General features: G+C 61.8%; 1 protein-coding gene across 2 annotated transcripts in view; it reads right to left on the bottom strand.

Annotated features, from left to right (window-relative positions):
- Window positions 1–6,291: 6,291 nt before the first annotated feature.
- Window positions 6,292–13,827, bottom strand: part of TSNARE1 (t-SNARE domain containing 1) — an 80,167-nt gene continuing 72,631 nt past the window's right edge. Inside the window, exon 14 of one of the 2 annotated variants that reach the window (XM_040261672.1) lies at window positions 6,292–6,421. The gene's annotated coding sequence lies outside the window, so the exon portion shown is untranslated. The remainder of the gene's footprint in view (window positions 6,422–13,827) is intronic. The other variant, XM_040261676.1, reaches the window with a different exon arrangement.

Below are 13,827 nucleotides of genomic sequence, written 5' to 3'. Positions count from 1 at the left end.
CTCCATGTCTGTCTCAGGCAGGGGCCTAGGCCCCCGCTACACGTGCAGGTGAGGTTGGGACAGCATCTGTCACCCGTGAAAGGCCACACGGACGTCCCTCATCCACACTGCACATCACAGGTAAGAGACAGGCCTGGACAGGGAGGGAGCTAAGTGCTCTGGGCTGCAGTCGGGCGGGCTGGCCTGAGCCAGGATGCACCCACACCAGGCTCTGAGGATGGACACACAGTCACGCTCACACAGAGACACCCCCAGAGGGTGTTGGCATGTTCAAGGGGGGTGGCCATGGGGTCATGCAGCTTCCCAGGTGGCCCAGTGGTAAAGACCCCACTGCCAATGCGGGTTCAATCCCTGGGTCAGGAAGATCCTCTGGAGAAGGAAATGGCAACCCCTGCAGTATTCTTGCCTGGAGAAGCCCATGGACAGAGGAGCCTGGCGGGCTGCAGTCTACGGGGTCACAAAGAGTCGGACATGACTGTGTGACTAAGCATGGGGTGACGGCCTCTCAGGCCCTGCTGGCCTCACCAGCAGGCCACCACCTGGCTGCCTGGGCACCTGGGGAAGCTCCCTCCAGCGAGGGCAGGGTGCAGGTGTTCAGGCTCAGTCAACCAGCGCAGAGTGAGTGAGGGGCCCAGGGAAGGCTCCCCCTGCCCCAGCAGCACCCCCAGGCAAGCAGAGGCAGGCGTCCCCAGGCAGGCGGCGGCCCAGTGGGAGAAGATCCCACCCCTGCTCCAGTGCTGCCTGGGCGGGCAGGGGGGGCCACTGGGCAAGATCACAGCTCACGTGGTCCCTCTGAGCTTCGATGTCCCTCCTGGCAAGCGGGGCGGGGTGCCCACCTGCACCCCAAGTTGGCCCCAGGACAGACTCCAGAGTAGATGGTCCCCCTGGAGCTTATGACTGTGCGTCAGGACTAGAAAGGAGGAGGCCAGGGACAGTAGAGGTGGAGAGGTGGGGAGAGAGGGCGCCTCTCACAGGTGGGGAAACTGAGGCCCAGAGGGCAACAGAGGTTTGTTCAGGAGTACCAGCAGGAGCAAGGCCCTCGAAGACGAAGGGAGCGGGCAGGAGCACCTTCCGGCTCCCGGGTGTGCCATCCTGAGCTCCCATCCTGGCGATGACGGGAGACGCCTTTTGTGGGATGTTCCGGGCCCAGCCTGGGCGGTCTGAAAGGGACACAGGCCCACAGGGCCACGGGGCCAGAGCCCTGGGGGCCAGCAGCGCCAAGCACGGCCTCTGTCCAGAGCTGTCCATTATCCTTCCGCAGCTAAGGATGAGGATCGCGAGGACATTAGTCTCAGAATTACCGGTGGAGGAGAACGTTAAGAGGAAAATAAATTAAAAAGAAATCCATTCGAGCTGTAATTGTAATACAGTGTATCATAGTCAATTGAACTGCAAATACAAGCTGGTCCCTTGTCAATTGATTTCAGCAAGTAAACAATTTGGGTATTTAAATTGGAAATTCACCGCGAAGGGAGTGGGATTTGGTTCAAGGAGAACTAAAACTTCAGCTTAAAGTTGGCTCTGGGTCTCCAGTGCTGGTTGGCCTGGCGACTCTGCTCTGGAGGGAGGGGACAGGTTCCTGCCCTGCTGCCGTTTGGGGTCACCTCCTCGGGACGCCGTCCTAGCCCCCAGCCAGAGCGCATGGGCATCTGCTCTGGGCTACCTTTGTTCCTAGGTACCTCCACCTCTGCCCATGCCTCCCTAAGCAAGCTAGGGCTTCTCTGTCACGTGGGTGGATCCCCCTCCACACTAGGGGCTCCAGTGGGCAGGGGTCCTGGTTTACTTCCTGAGCCAAGCCCAGGTGAGACAGCAGTGCTTGGACCATGCAGTTGTCGAGAGAGTAAGTGGGTGAGTAATGGCTCAGAGGATGGATGGGTGGAAGAATGGATGGACAGATGGGCAGGCAGGTAGATGGGTGGGTGGATAGATGGACACGTAGGTGGATGGATGGGTGGGTGTGTGGATAGACGGGTGGGTGTGTGGATAGACGGATGGATGGATGAATAGATGGATAGGTAGGTGGATGAGTGAGTGGATGGATGGATGGGTGGATGGATAGGTAGGTGGATGGGTGAGGGGATGGATGGATAGATGGATGGATGGATGAATAGATGGATAGGTAGGTGGATGGGTGGGTGGATGGATGGATGGGTGGATGGATAATAGGTAGGTAGGTGGATGGATGGATGGGGTGGCTGGCTGGCTGGCTGGGTAGATAGGTAAATGGACAGGTAGATCGATAGATAGGTGTGTAGGTGGATGGATGGGTAAGTAGGTGGGTGGGTGAGTGGATGGATGGGTGGATAGGTAGGTGGATGGATGGGTGGATGGGGTGGCTGGATGGATAGGTGGATGGGTGGGTGGATGGATGGATGGATAGATAGATAGGTAAATGGACAGGCAGATGGATAGATAGGTGTGTAGGTGGATGGATGGGTAGGTAGGTGGATGGGTGAGTGGATGGACAGATGGTGGGTAGATGATAGGTAGGTGGATGGATGGGTGGGTGGACAGGTAGATGGGTAGGTAGGTGGGTGGATGGGTGGGTGGGTGGATGGGTGCAGAGTGGCTAGAGATGCATGAACAGCTTAGCAAGACAGCTGGATGTTTCTGAGCTAATCAAGACAAGTGGACACTTCATTGAGAAGTGCCTTTCTTACTCCTGAGCCTTTCTTACTTCCAACCAAGAAACCATTTTCAGAGCAAAGCAATGCCTGTTGCCTAGAGGATTTACAGGTATCCCGTCAACTGAAGCAGCTGGCCTTGAGCACAATGAACAACCCCTGGACGACCCCTCCAGGAACAGCGCCCATGAGGAGGGGTGCACTCCCGCAGGGTGGGGCATCTGCAGGAGCCTGTGGAGGTCACGCCTCTCCAAGTTACCTCCCCCGCGGGGTCACACTATGTCCACCCCAGGGTCTGCCTGAGCTGGCATCAAGGAGGACTGTCCCCCTGGCGGTCTCAGCACTGGCTCTGCTGCAGTGAGGCTGACACGGCCACCTGTCCAGGGCCACAGAGTTAACAGGCTGAGAGGACATGGGAGCCGCAGCCAAGGGCGAGAGATCTGAGCATGGGGGCAGGGCAGAGAGGATGGAGCCCAGAGAGGTCCCGGAGCAGGATGTGTTCCCATGGCGTCCACGGCAGGCAGGCCTTCCTTGCTTTGATGAAGAGTGAAGTCACAGCACAGTGAGCGAAGATGGAAGTGAAGGGGGATGGAGGTGGGTTGAAATTTCCAGAGATGGCCACATTGCCACTCTTCCCGAGAGGTGACGTCTCCCTCCCTCCCCGTGAACCTGGGTGGGCTCAGCCTTGCTCACTGCAGTCCCAGTGATGATGTGTGACTTCGGAGATGAGGTCTCAGACTAGGATGCCTTTTTTGCTGGGCTCTCCCTCTGGGGCTGCTCCCTGGAACCAGCGGCCAGCCGCACGGAAGCCCGGACAACAGGGAGAGGCCACATGCTGGCGTGAGGCCGGCAACCCCAGCTCAGATCCCCGTCGACAGCCGGCATTGACCGGCAGGCCTACGGCTAAACGAACCTGCGGGTGATTCCAAACCAGGACCAAAGATGAGCTGTCCCTGCAGGGCCCCGCCTAACCGGAGGGTCAGCGGCGTCGTCGGGGGCTGTTTTGTTCCACGGTCATGACAACCACTGCAGACACCAGCTGGGTCTCCTGCTCTGCCGTCTGTTTAATGAGTTCCCTCTCTGTTTTCTAGTCCCCCACCCCATCCCCGCATCACTCGGGCTGCCTTAGAGGAGGCTGTGCTTCTTACTGAGTCCGTAAACCGTAGGATATGGCGATGGCTTCACGACAGCGCTAGAAAACATCTGGGAGCAACGGCTCCTGGTGGACATGCCCTTAGGGAGAGGAAGGCTCTTTCTTTACCTTTGTCTTCTGTTTTGTCTGGTTGTGTTTGGTTGTCTGCCTCAGTTGTGTCCTGTGAAGTGGAGGAGTTGCTGAGATTATATGTGGTTGACGGTGTACACATGGAGTGGAAGAACCCCTTGGACGCGGCCCCGCACCCAAGGCTGGCTCAGTGCGGGGCTCTTGCGGGTTTGTGGCTCAGGGTCCGAGGGGCCCCGAAGTGCCAGGTCCAGATCCTGGGCAGGGGGTCCCCACAACAGGGTCCTCTCGGGCTTCTGCAGCAAGCAGGGAGCAGGCAGGGCACGGCCAGTGCAGGGTGGAGCCTGAGCCCCAGCCTTGTGCAGGCCTGGCTCCTGTCACCCTCCCGCTGGAGACTCTAACAGTCCCATTCTACAGACGGGAAACCGAGGCTCGGGGGAGGGAGCCGTGAGTGCCCCTGGGCTGTGACCAACACTGAACAAATACCTCTCTTCCACCAACTCGGTGCTGAAGCCAGGTTCTTCCCAGCACCCACACGCTCCCCAAAAGGAAAGTTCAATGCAGCCAGCCTCTGGCTTTCTGTGACTCGTGTCTGGCCTGGAGACGTGAGACTGGTTCCATGTCTGGCTCTGTTGCCACGTGCTGTGGGACTTCAGGGAGATTGGTCTGTCTCTGGGCCTTCCCAGGAGAGGAAGGGACAGAGCGGGGGTGCTCCCCCCATCCTGCCGGCTCCAGGAGGGCACAGTGGGTACCGCTGGTCATAGCAGCCCCAGCCCATTCTGTGCGGGCACCAGATGGGCACCTGCTGGCCGGCCACTCACTGTCTGCACCCAGACAGCTGGCCTGGCTCTCGACCTCCCTGCCGCTCCAGACAGCAGGAGCCCAAGGTCACCCTGACGCGTCACTCTCCAGTGGGGAGGCTCAGAGTCTGGCCAGGCAGTGGCTGCTGCTGCCACCAGCCCTGCCCTGGGTGCCCTCCTCCTGGCCCTGCGCTGCCCTCGGCCCATCCACGCCAACGCCTCGCCCCGGAACACCTGCTCCCCCAGGGTCAGAGAGTGGTGCTGGCGGGGCGGCAGGGGGTGCTGGGGTCCTGGCAGCCCCTCCCGCGCCCTCCTCACCCACAGACGCTCCAAGGTTGGGCGGCCAAGAGTGAGCAGATGCAGAGCCTGTGCAGGCAAGCCGAGGCCCCTGTGCTCAGGCGGCCAGGCAGGGCACGGAGCACTGGCCAGCCGCCTCCTGCCCCTCCGCCCCCACGCCCAGCCTTGCTCCACCCCCGGGCTGCCCTGCCCTGAGCGCCTCCCCTCTGCAGCCCACCCCTGGCCTCGCCAGCAGAGCTGGGCTATGCACTCACACGTGCCGCCCTCCCGGCTCCTGAAGGCCCAAGGCCTCGCACCTGCAGCCGGAGGTGTAAAATCCAATTTTCAGCCGACACCTCCTCTAGACACCCTGGGCTTGAGCAGCCAGCAGCCCCGCAGCTGCAAAGCTGAGGAGGCAGCTGCCGCCCGGACGCAGCGGTCTGCCCACCACCTCGACCCCCCAGCCTGTCTTGCTGCCGTGCCCACACTGCCACAGGGTTGCATTTCCCAGGCCCTAGGGAAGGAAGTGTCGAGAAACGCAGAGCTTCGCAGGATCGTTCAACCTGAAGCTGTCTTTGGGCCAAAGCAGAAGGGGTCCAGAATGCTTCAGACCCTCTGTAGCGGAAGATGGACTAGGGGGGTGGGGGTGGGGGGCTGAAGAATGAGGGGCTGCTGAGCAGGAAGCAGCCTCCTGCAGACCCTTCTGGAATTCTGAGGCCATGGACTCTGCCTGTCCTGGGGCCTGGCATGTGCAGCCCCCAGCCCACAAGGTCCTGAGCTCTATGGGGGCTTGGGAAGGGCAATGCTGAGTCCTGCAGTGAGGGGCCGGGATCTGCCTGCACCCCCTCCCCACAGCGGGTGGGGCCGTCTCCCGCCCTCTCCTACCCACAGAGGCCAGGCACTCCCAGTGGCTTCTCTGGCTCCAGACCCTCCTGTGTAGGAATGCCTCCCCGACGCCTCACTCCTCCAGAAGAGGGGGACCCACAGGCAGCCTGGGCTGGGCTCTTCCCACCCGGGACCCCCTTCTCCATGCCCAGCCCCCGGCTGGGTGCCCAGAGGCAGAAAAGCTGTAACATCACTTCGCGAGCTGGAGGGGCCACAGAGCTGCGTGGGGGAACAGGGTGGTGGGCTGCCCGCTGGCCCTCAGGAAGGACAGGGCGGGCCACGGCCGGGCTGGGCTCCCACGGTTGGTGGAGGCCCTGCCCCATCTTGCATTTCCTGCCCACGCAGCCATCGCACCTGTGCACTCACACACTCACACACACCCCCGCCACCCCTCCCACCCAACGCAGACCAGGCTCCACCTCTGGGGTCCCAGAGCCGGAAACTGCCTCCCGCTGACGGATGACAGATGGAGACCAGTGGCCCTGTAGCTGGCTATGATGGCAGTTTATTGGGCGGCTCAGCCAGGGGCCAGCACAGAGGCAGGGGGTCGGCACGCGGCAGGCAGCAGGCAGGTGCGAAGCTCTGTGGGTCCATGCAGGCCAGGCGACAGCATCAGCCTGCAACACAAGAGGCTCCATCAGCTCCTGGCGAGAGAGCCCGGCTCAGCTGTGGCAAGAGCAGGCAGGGCGGAGGCCCAGGGGGGCCGAGGGCCTTCCCTTGGGCAGGACTGTTGGAGCTGGGGGTCCCCTGGGGGCAGGAGGCTGGGCGGTGAGTCACAAGGTGGCAAGGAGGGTGGGCCCTGGCGACCAGCCTCCATCTAACAGGTGAGAAGGCAGAGGTCCCGGGAGGGGAGCCGCCATGGCCACGGTGCCGGCGTGGAGCCCCCGGCCCAGGTCAGGCTTCCCCAGACCTCGCTGTCCTCCCTCCACCCGTCTAGCCCATCCTCACCCCCGAGTTCGGCCTGGGGGCCCTGCTCTCTCCTGCCTCCAAAGCCACACACCTGGAGCTGTCCTCGGTCCCTCCTGGCCCCCGGCTTCTCCCTTCCCGGACGTCACAGCCAGCCGGGCCCTGCAGCCCCGAAGGCTCTGCTGACCGCCCCTCCCCCTCCTCTCCTGCAGCGCCGCCCACACGTCCTCCTCGGAACCACAGGGACTGTGGCCGTGCACATCTGCACAGGCTGGGGGCTCCCCAGACCACACTGGAGCCATGAGCCAGCGGGTGAAGGGCAGCTCCTCAAACAGCGCCTCTTAAGGAGGCCCCAGAGCACACCGTTGAAAATCACAGCCCGCCATGGCCAGGCCCCTGCAAAGGCCCTGAGGAACGGGACCCCCCTGCCCTGCCCGTGCGCCCCTTGCACGTGGAGGTCTCCAGGCACATGCCACCTCCTTCGCCTCCCCACAGCCCCTCTGCCCCAGCCAGGGCCCAGCAGCAAACCTGAGGACCACAAGGAACCGCCGCCGGTCTGGTCTGTGCTTCCCTCCCTACTGGGCAAGCTTGCCCACCCTCCCTTCGGAGGGTATGCTGAGTGCCAGGAAGGGGAGGGCAGGGAGGGGAGCAGTGGTCACTCCCCAATGCCCCCCCAGACACAGGCCCAAAAGGGTGACCGAGGCTCAGCCCATGTGGGCGCCCTTCAGAGCTGCACCTGCCTCAGCCCCCGCCAGAGAGCCCCCAGCACCTGTGTGCCTCCTCTGCAGCCTCACCCGCCTTCCTGTCCCCGCACCCCACCTCCGCGCCTGTCACCTCCTCCCCAGGATCCTTCCCAGGAGGCCCTCTAATGCCAGCCTCATGGGAGACCCCATCCCGAGAGCCAGCTGCAGGCCTGGGCCTCTAAGCTCCATCTCCTGGTTGGTAAAATGGGGCTACAGTCAGCTGGCACCCCCAAGCTGGCTTAGCCCTTCCTGGAAGCCTGGGTACAGGCTTTGGCTGGCAGGATGGTGAAGACTCAGCAAGCCCCCCCGCCAACCCCCATCCCTAGGCCTGTGCAGACCCTACTCGGCCCTCTGCAGGTGAGTCTCTACCTGCATGAGGGACTCAAGTGAGGGACCCCCGCACCCAGCCCCCCACCCCAAGTGCCCCGCCTGCCGCCCCGTGCTCTGCAGCTGGAGCCTCAGCCACAAGGTTCTGACGTGAGGCTGCAGAGCAGACCTTTGGATCTGAAGATGGGATGCTGACAGGATCTGAAAGGCGCTGGGGGCGGGAGGCCGTGGCCTGCAGGGCTGAGCCTCCGGCGCTGGGATCTCCCCCGGGCTGGGGTCCGCAGGGCCTCCAGGAAGGGCACCCACAGGTCCACGGTGTGGAGACTGGCTCTCAGGGTGCAGGGGCTGGAGGGGGCCGTCTTTCTGGGCTTCGCACAACCCGCAGCCCTGCCCTGCCCCCATCCCTGCTGCGCCCTCTTCCTGCCCCGGCCAACCTCCTCAGTCCCCATCTCCTCAGGGTGGCGTCACCGCGGGGGCCACAGGGGCTTCATACACCCCCACCCCATCAAGATGGTGCCGGCTCCAAACACCCCCGGGATTTCAGTGGACCCTGGGTTGATTTAGACCCATAACCTGCACTGACCACCTTCCCCACCTCACCATCAACTTCATGCAGCAGACACACTGTGCCTGCCCCGTGCTTTCTCATCTCTTAAGAGCAGAGTCAGGGCCAGGTCTACAGCCAGGATCAGGTTCAGAGTCAGGTCCATCCCATGACCAGAGCAGGACCAGGGGCAGGGCTCAGGGCGTGAGCAGGAGCGGGGTTCAGGGCGTGAGCAGGTCAGGGCTCAGGGCGTGAACAGGGCCAGGGCTCAGGGCGTGAGCGGGGCAGGGCTCAGTGTGGGACCAGGCTCAGGGCTCAGAGTGGGACCAGGCTCAGGGCTCAGAGCGGGAGCAGGCTGCCCTAGGGTCCATCTGGAGCACCTTCCTTTGACTGCCTGGGGCTCAGATCACCCGTGAGCTCCCTGGGCTGTGGGGCGATGGTGAGGGGCCTTCTCGAGGCGCAGGCACCACAGAGGCTGGGCTTGGCTCCCATCCCTCAGGTCACTGTCAAGGTCCCTCAGACGAGTCATTTCTCATCCACTCACCACTCTGCCAGTGGTGCACCCAACCCCTTGGTGGCGGGCAACTTCAGCTGCCATAGGGACCCAGGCCCAGACCCCTGGGCATCCTCCTCCACTGCTGGGCCTGATGCCAGTCTCGTGTGCCCACTGGCCGACTGACAGGCCAACTGACGGCACACTGACCATTGACCCCTGGAACGCGGCTGCATGTGGGTTAGCCCTGCCCTGGGAGGGAGAGTTCGGGGGCTGAGCAGGAGAGCACCCAGCACAGATACAGTCTGCTGGTCCTCCCTGGTGACACTCTCTGAATAGCTTATTAGAAATTAATATTTAATTCTCTTCTGTGGATTTAGCTTAATTATTCAATTTATTATTGCAATTACTGAGAAGTACCCAGAAGCAAAACTGCTAGCTTTGAGCAGGGAAACAGTCGGGGGGCAGGGTGGGGCGTCTTGTGAAGCGCAGCTGACCCTCAGAATGCTTGCTTCGTAGACTTCGGCCCAGGGGCTGCCCCTGGCCCCCTGAAGTCCTCGTTCTGCATCGAAGCCCTCTCTCCTCTGTCAGGCCTGGTGGCTCCCTTCCAAGTGCCTGCCCTGCAAGTGGGGCCTGGAGCCCTCCTCTCAGGGGGTCCCCCAGCGCAGGACCCCACCAGCTGCCTCCTGCGTGGCTCTGGAGAAGCAAGGGGAGGAAAGTGGCCAGGCCCTCACCCGCCTCGCTGGGCTGATTGATGGGGCTCCTACAGGACCCCCATGACCACGCAGCCCTGTGTCGGGGCGGGGACTGTCCCCCCTCACAGGTCTGATACCAAAGCTGTGTGGAGCTGGGGACCTGCCCTCTGCCCCAGGTGGAGACGGCAGATAGGACCCAAACCCAGGGCCATGCCACCGCCCAGACACGCTCTCGCCCGACCCTTGGCTTCAGGCAATGTGTCCTCCTGCCGCCCGGTGAGTGGGTTCATCGCAGTGGACACAGGACTGGATGGCTCAGTGGCCTGACCCTGAGGTCAAGGTCACCATGGGGGATGGTGCCGAGCTTCACCTTCCCCCTGCTCAGAGGGGCCCCAGCTGGCATCATCAGGTACCCCCCACTCCCGTCCTGATGTTGCTGAGGGCCCAGGGCCCTGGCACGGCCCAGGATTCTGTGTGTCCAGTGGTCACTCCAGGGACAGTGTGACCCCTGGACAGGTGTGGCCCCAGAGCCTGGAGTCACAGAACCAAATCTGAGGCCAAGTGCCAGCTGGGGAAGGGAGGGGGTTGGGGAGAAGGGGACAGTGAGGGGGGCAGGGTGGGGCGTCTTGCGAAGCGCAGCTGACCCTCAGAATGCTTGCTTCATAGACTTTGGCCCAGGCCCAGGAGCTGGGCACACAGGCCTCAAGAGCCCCTACCCGCCATGATGGGAACAAAGGCCTGGGGCTGGGGTCTGAGCGAGGTTCCCAGCCTGGGTTACAGGAGTCATCGGGGAACCCGAACTCCTGCTCCTGGGGAGGTGTGTGGTCGGGCAGGTCGGCGGCCGGATCGCAGGAGAGGAAGCCTGAGCGACCCCGTGGGCACCCAGGTGGCTGGGACTCGAAAGGCTCCAGGCCATTCCACCTCGCCCCTGCCCAGACGCTGGCAAACGCCGCCACACCGTCCATCAGCCCTCCCATCTTCTCACTTCTATGTGGCCGATGGCACTGGCATGCTTCTATTCTTTTCCACCTTTGTCCTGGTGGAGGGCATCCCCACCGGCTGGCTGGGCCAGGCCCTCCTCAGGTGGCCATCTGTCCAGCCTGGGGTGCCGAGGGGTGGGGCCATCACATGCAAAGGGAAGGGGGCTTGCTGGGAGCCAACAGTGCTCCTGACAAGTGGCCCCAGGAAGCCCAGGAGCCTCCTGAATGTGGCCTGGCCTGGCTTTTGCTGCCGTGCTCCACCTGTCCCTGCTCTCAGCCCCAAGTCCCCACCTCCTTGTTTGATGGAGGAGCCCATACCCACCTCTCAATCCTCAGCTCTCAAGAAGCACCTCCTCCAGGAAGCCCTCCCTGCAGAGCTGCGCCCCTTCCGGCTTCCACTCTGCTCCTGACAGGTCAGTGCCTCAGTGGCCTGCTTCTCTCCTGGCTGTGCACTGCGGGAGCAGTGCTGGGTCTGCTTCCCACCGGCAGGGGTCGGGGTGTTCACTGAATCAGACAGAGGCATCGCTGACCTCTGGGCTGCTCGGACTTGTTCCCGTGTGTCCTGCCCGAGGTGACCGGGAGGACAAGGCCCGGCCCTGGAGGGCCACACGAGAACATCAGAGAGAAAGGCCAGCTGAGTGTCCCATCTCCATGAACAAGAGCAGGCTCATGACAACAGCAACACCATTGCGACAGTGATGGCGTGGTGAGGAGACAGCCTATCACGGAGGGCGGGACTCCTCTGGGCTGGACGCCCGGCGGCCTTCGCCACTGATGCCCACAGTCACTGCAGAGGCAGCACGGACGCCCCTTCATAGATCGGGGCAATGATGGGGGCCACAGCCCCTCCCCCTCCTCCTGCTGCCCCCAGCCTCGCCCAGGGGTCTCTGCCCACCTGCCTGCTGACCAGGGGCTCTGAGAGGTGGGCGCTGGGTCCCTGGGGGAGATTTCCATGCATAAATGCCCAGGGAGCCTTGTAACCTTCAGGGAGCCCTCCCAGCGCCCCCAGCAGGCACGCTTACCACTGAGGCAGGGCGGGCAGGGCTGCCCAGTGTCACCAGACTGCAGGTGACCAGGCCACCAGGCCTTTCACAGGCTCAGCCTACAGCAGTCAACTGAGTCACCTTCATGAGCACGCTCCAAGGACAGCGCCACTGACCACCCAGGCCACATGGATGACCCACAGACCCCACACCACCAGACCTCAGGGTCACGCAGACCCAAGCTGGAGCTTGGCCCCACACTCCCGCTCTGTGATCTTGGACAGCCACTTGGCCTTTGGGGCAGCATTTCCCTGGCACTCCCAACCCCAGAAGGCTCACCCCTCTGGGCTGTCCCCTTCTGGGTAAGTCCCTTCATCTCTTCATGTGTCAGTTTTCTCATCTGAAAAATGGGGACACACCAGCACCTCCGTCATGGGGCTGTGTGAGGATTAAGTGAGGTTCTCCCATGTAAAGTTCCTACTGATGGAACACAGTCATCTCCTGCCCACCCGGACGCCACACTGTCCACCACCACAGCCTCTGGGGAGGGGGAGCGGGCAGCTCAAGGGGGGGGGTCTGTCCCTCCCTCCTGACCTCACGCATGTGCACACACACACAGACACACACACACACTGTGTGCATACACATGTGTACACACAGACGTACATGCACACAGAGAGATGCACATATACACAGAAACACACGTGCACACAGAGATACACATGCATGTGCACATGCATGTACACAGACACACATGTACACACAGACACATACATAAGCAGACACACATGCAGACACACGTGCGTGCACACACAGAGATACACATGTGCACACACGTGCATGCACACAGAGAGACACACATGTACACAGAGACTCACATGCACACATGCACGCATGTACACACAGATGTACACACAGAGATGCACACACGCACACACAGACACACAGGCAGACACACACAGAGAGATACATGTGTACACACAGACATACATATACACAGAGACACACATGTACACAGACACACATGTACACACAGAGACGCACACGCACACACACGTACACAGAGACACCGATGCGCACGCACACAGACACACATGCAGATGCACACAGAAACACACACAACACACATGCAAACAGAAGTGCGCACGCACACAGAGCTGCAGACACACACGTGCACAGAGGAGCCCGGAGATGAAGACCCCACCACTCACTTCCCAAATGGAAATCAATGGCTTCGAGGTCGATATTTCACAGCTTTCAGAAAACATTAAAAACGTGATTTGCTATGAGCCTCCGTTGAGCCCCTTAAATTTTTGTGCTCGTGAAAAATGCTTCATGGATTGTTGCCCAGATACTGAAATTTCCTATTTGCTGAGGCCCAGCTTTGTGACCCCAGCGGGTGCAGGCGAGGACAAGCCCCCGCTTGCCCTGACCCCCTGCTCCCTCCTCCAGCCGCTCCCCCATCCTGCACCAAGCCTTGGGACCCACAGAGCCCACAGGGACACACACACAGATCCACAGCGAACACAGTTAAATGTGAAAAGAGATCCTGAGGGTGTAAGCACCGAAGTTGTGGGTGCCCAGGAGGACAGAGGGACGGGGAAGCCCCCCAGATCCAAGGACTCAACTCCTCCTACCGGTTCCACCAGCTCCTTCCCCTTAAGAGCCACGACTGAGACCTGGGCAATCCTGCTGCTGGCCAGTTGTGCTGGGCCCTGGGAAACAAGCCCTCTGCAGCCTGGCACCTTGCCCCACATCCCGAGAAATCACAGGGGTGCATGCCCGGGCCCTGGGCCCTGCTGGGGACCCAGATTCACCATAGCTTCCTCTGCCTGGGATTGCACCCCTGAAAGCCAAGTTTGACCCCAAACCTTCATCTCTCAGATCTGCTCAAAGCAACCAAGCTTGGAGGTACTTCTGGAAACAGCACTTTCCAGAAAGGCAAGGGGGTCAGATATGAGATGAGGAGCTGGGGCCAGGAGCTGGGCTTGACCAGAACAGGCACCCTTGCTTCTGCTCCTGGGTCATCTGAGGTTCCTACTAGGGCTGAGGAGGCTCAACCCGGACCACAGACTTGGTCTACACCCCGCTCACACTATGAGGCCGACCCAGTCACTCTCTGAGCCCTGACCCTGGTCACACTATAAGGCTGATCCCAGTCGCTCACACTCTGAGCCCTGACCCTGCTCAAACTCTGAGCCCTGACCCCGGTCCCACTCTGAGCCCTGACCCTGCTCACACTCTGAGCCCTGACCCCGGTCCCACTCTGAGCCCTGACCCCGGTCCCACTCTGAGCCCTGACCCCGGTCCCACTCTGAGCCCTGACCCCGGTCCCACTCTGAGCCCTGACCC

This window comes from Oryx dammah, unplaced genomic scaffold (assembly GCF_014754425.2).
Source record: "Oryx dammah isolate SB20612 unplaced genomic scaffold, SCBI_Odam_1.1 HiC_scaffold_19, whole genome shotgun sequence".
Taxonomy (NCBI): domain Eukaryota; kingdom Metazoa; phylum Chordata; class Mammalia; order Artiodactyla; family Bovidae; genus Oryx; species Oryx dammah.
Note: the sequence above shows the minus strand (reverse complement) of the source record. Positions and strands in the feature narration are given on the sequence as shown.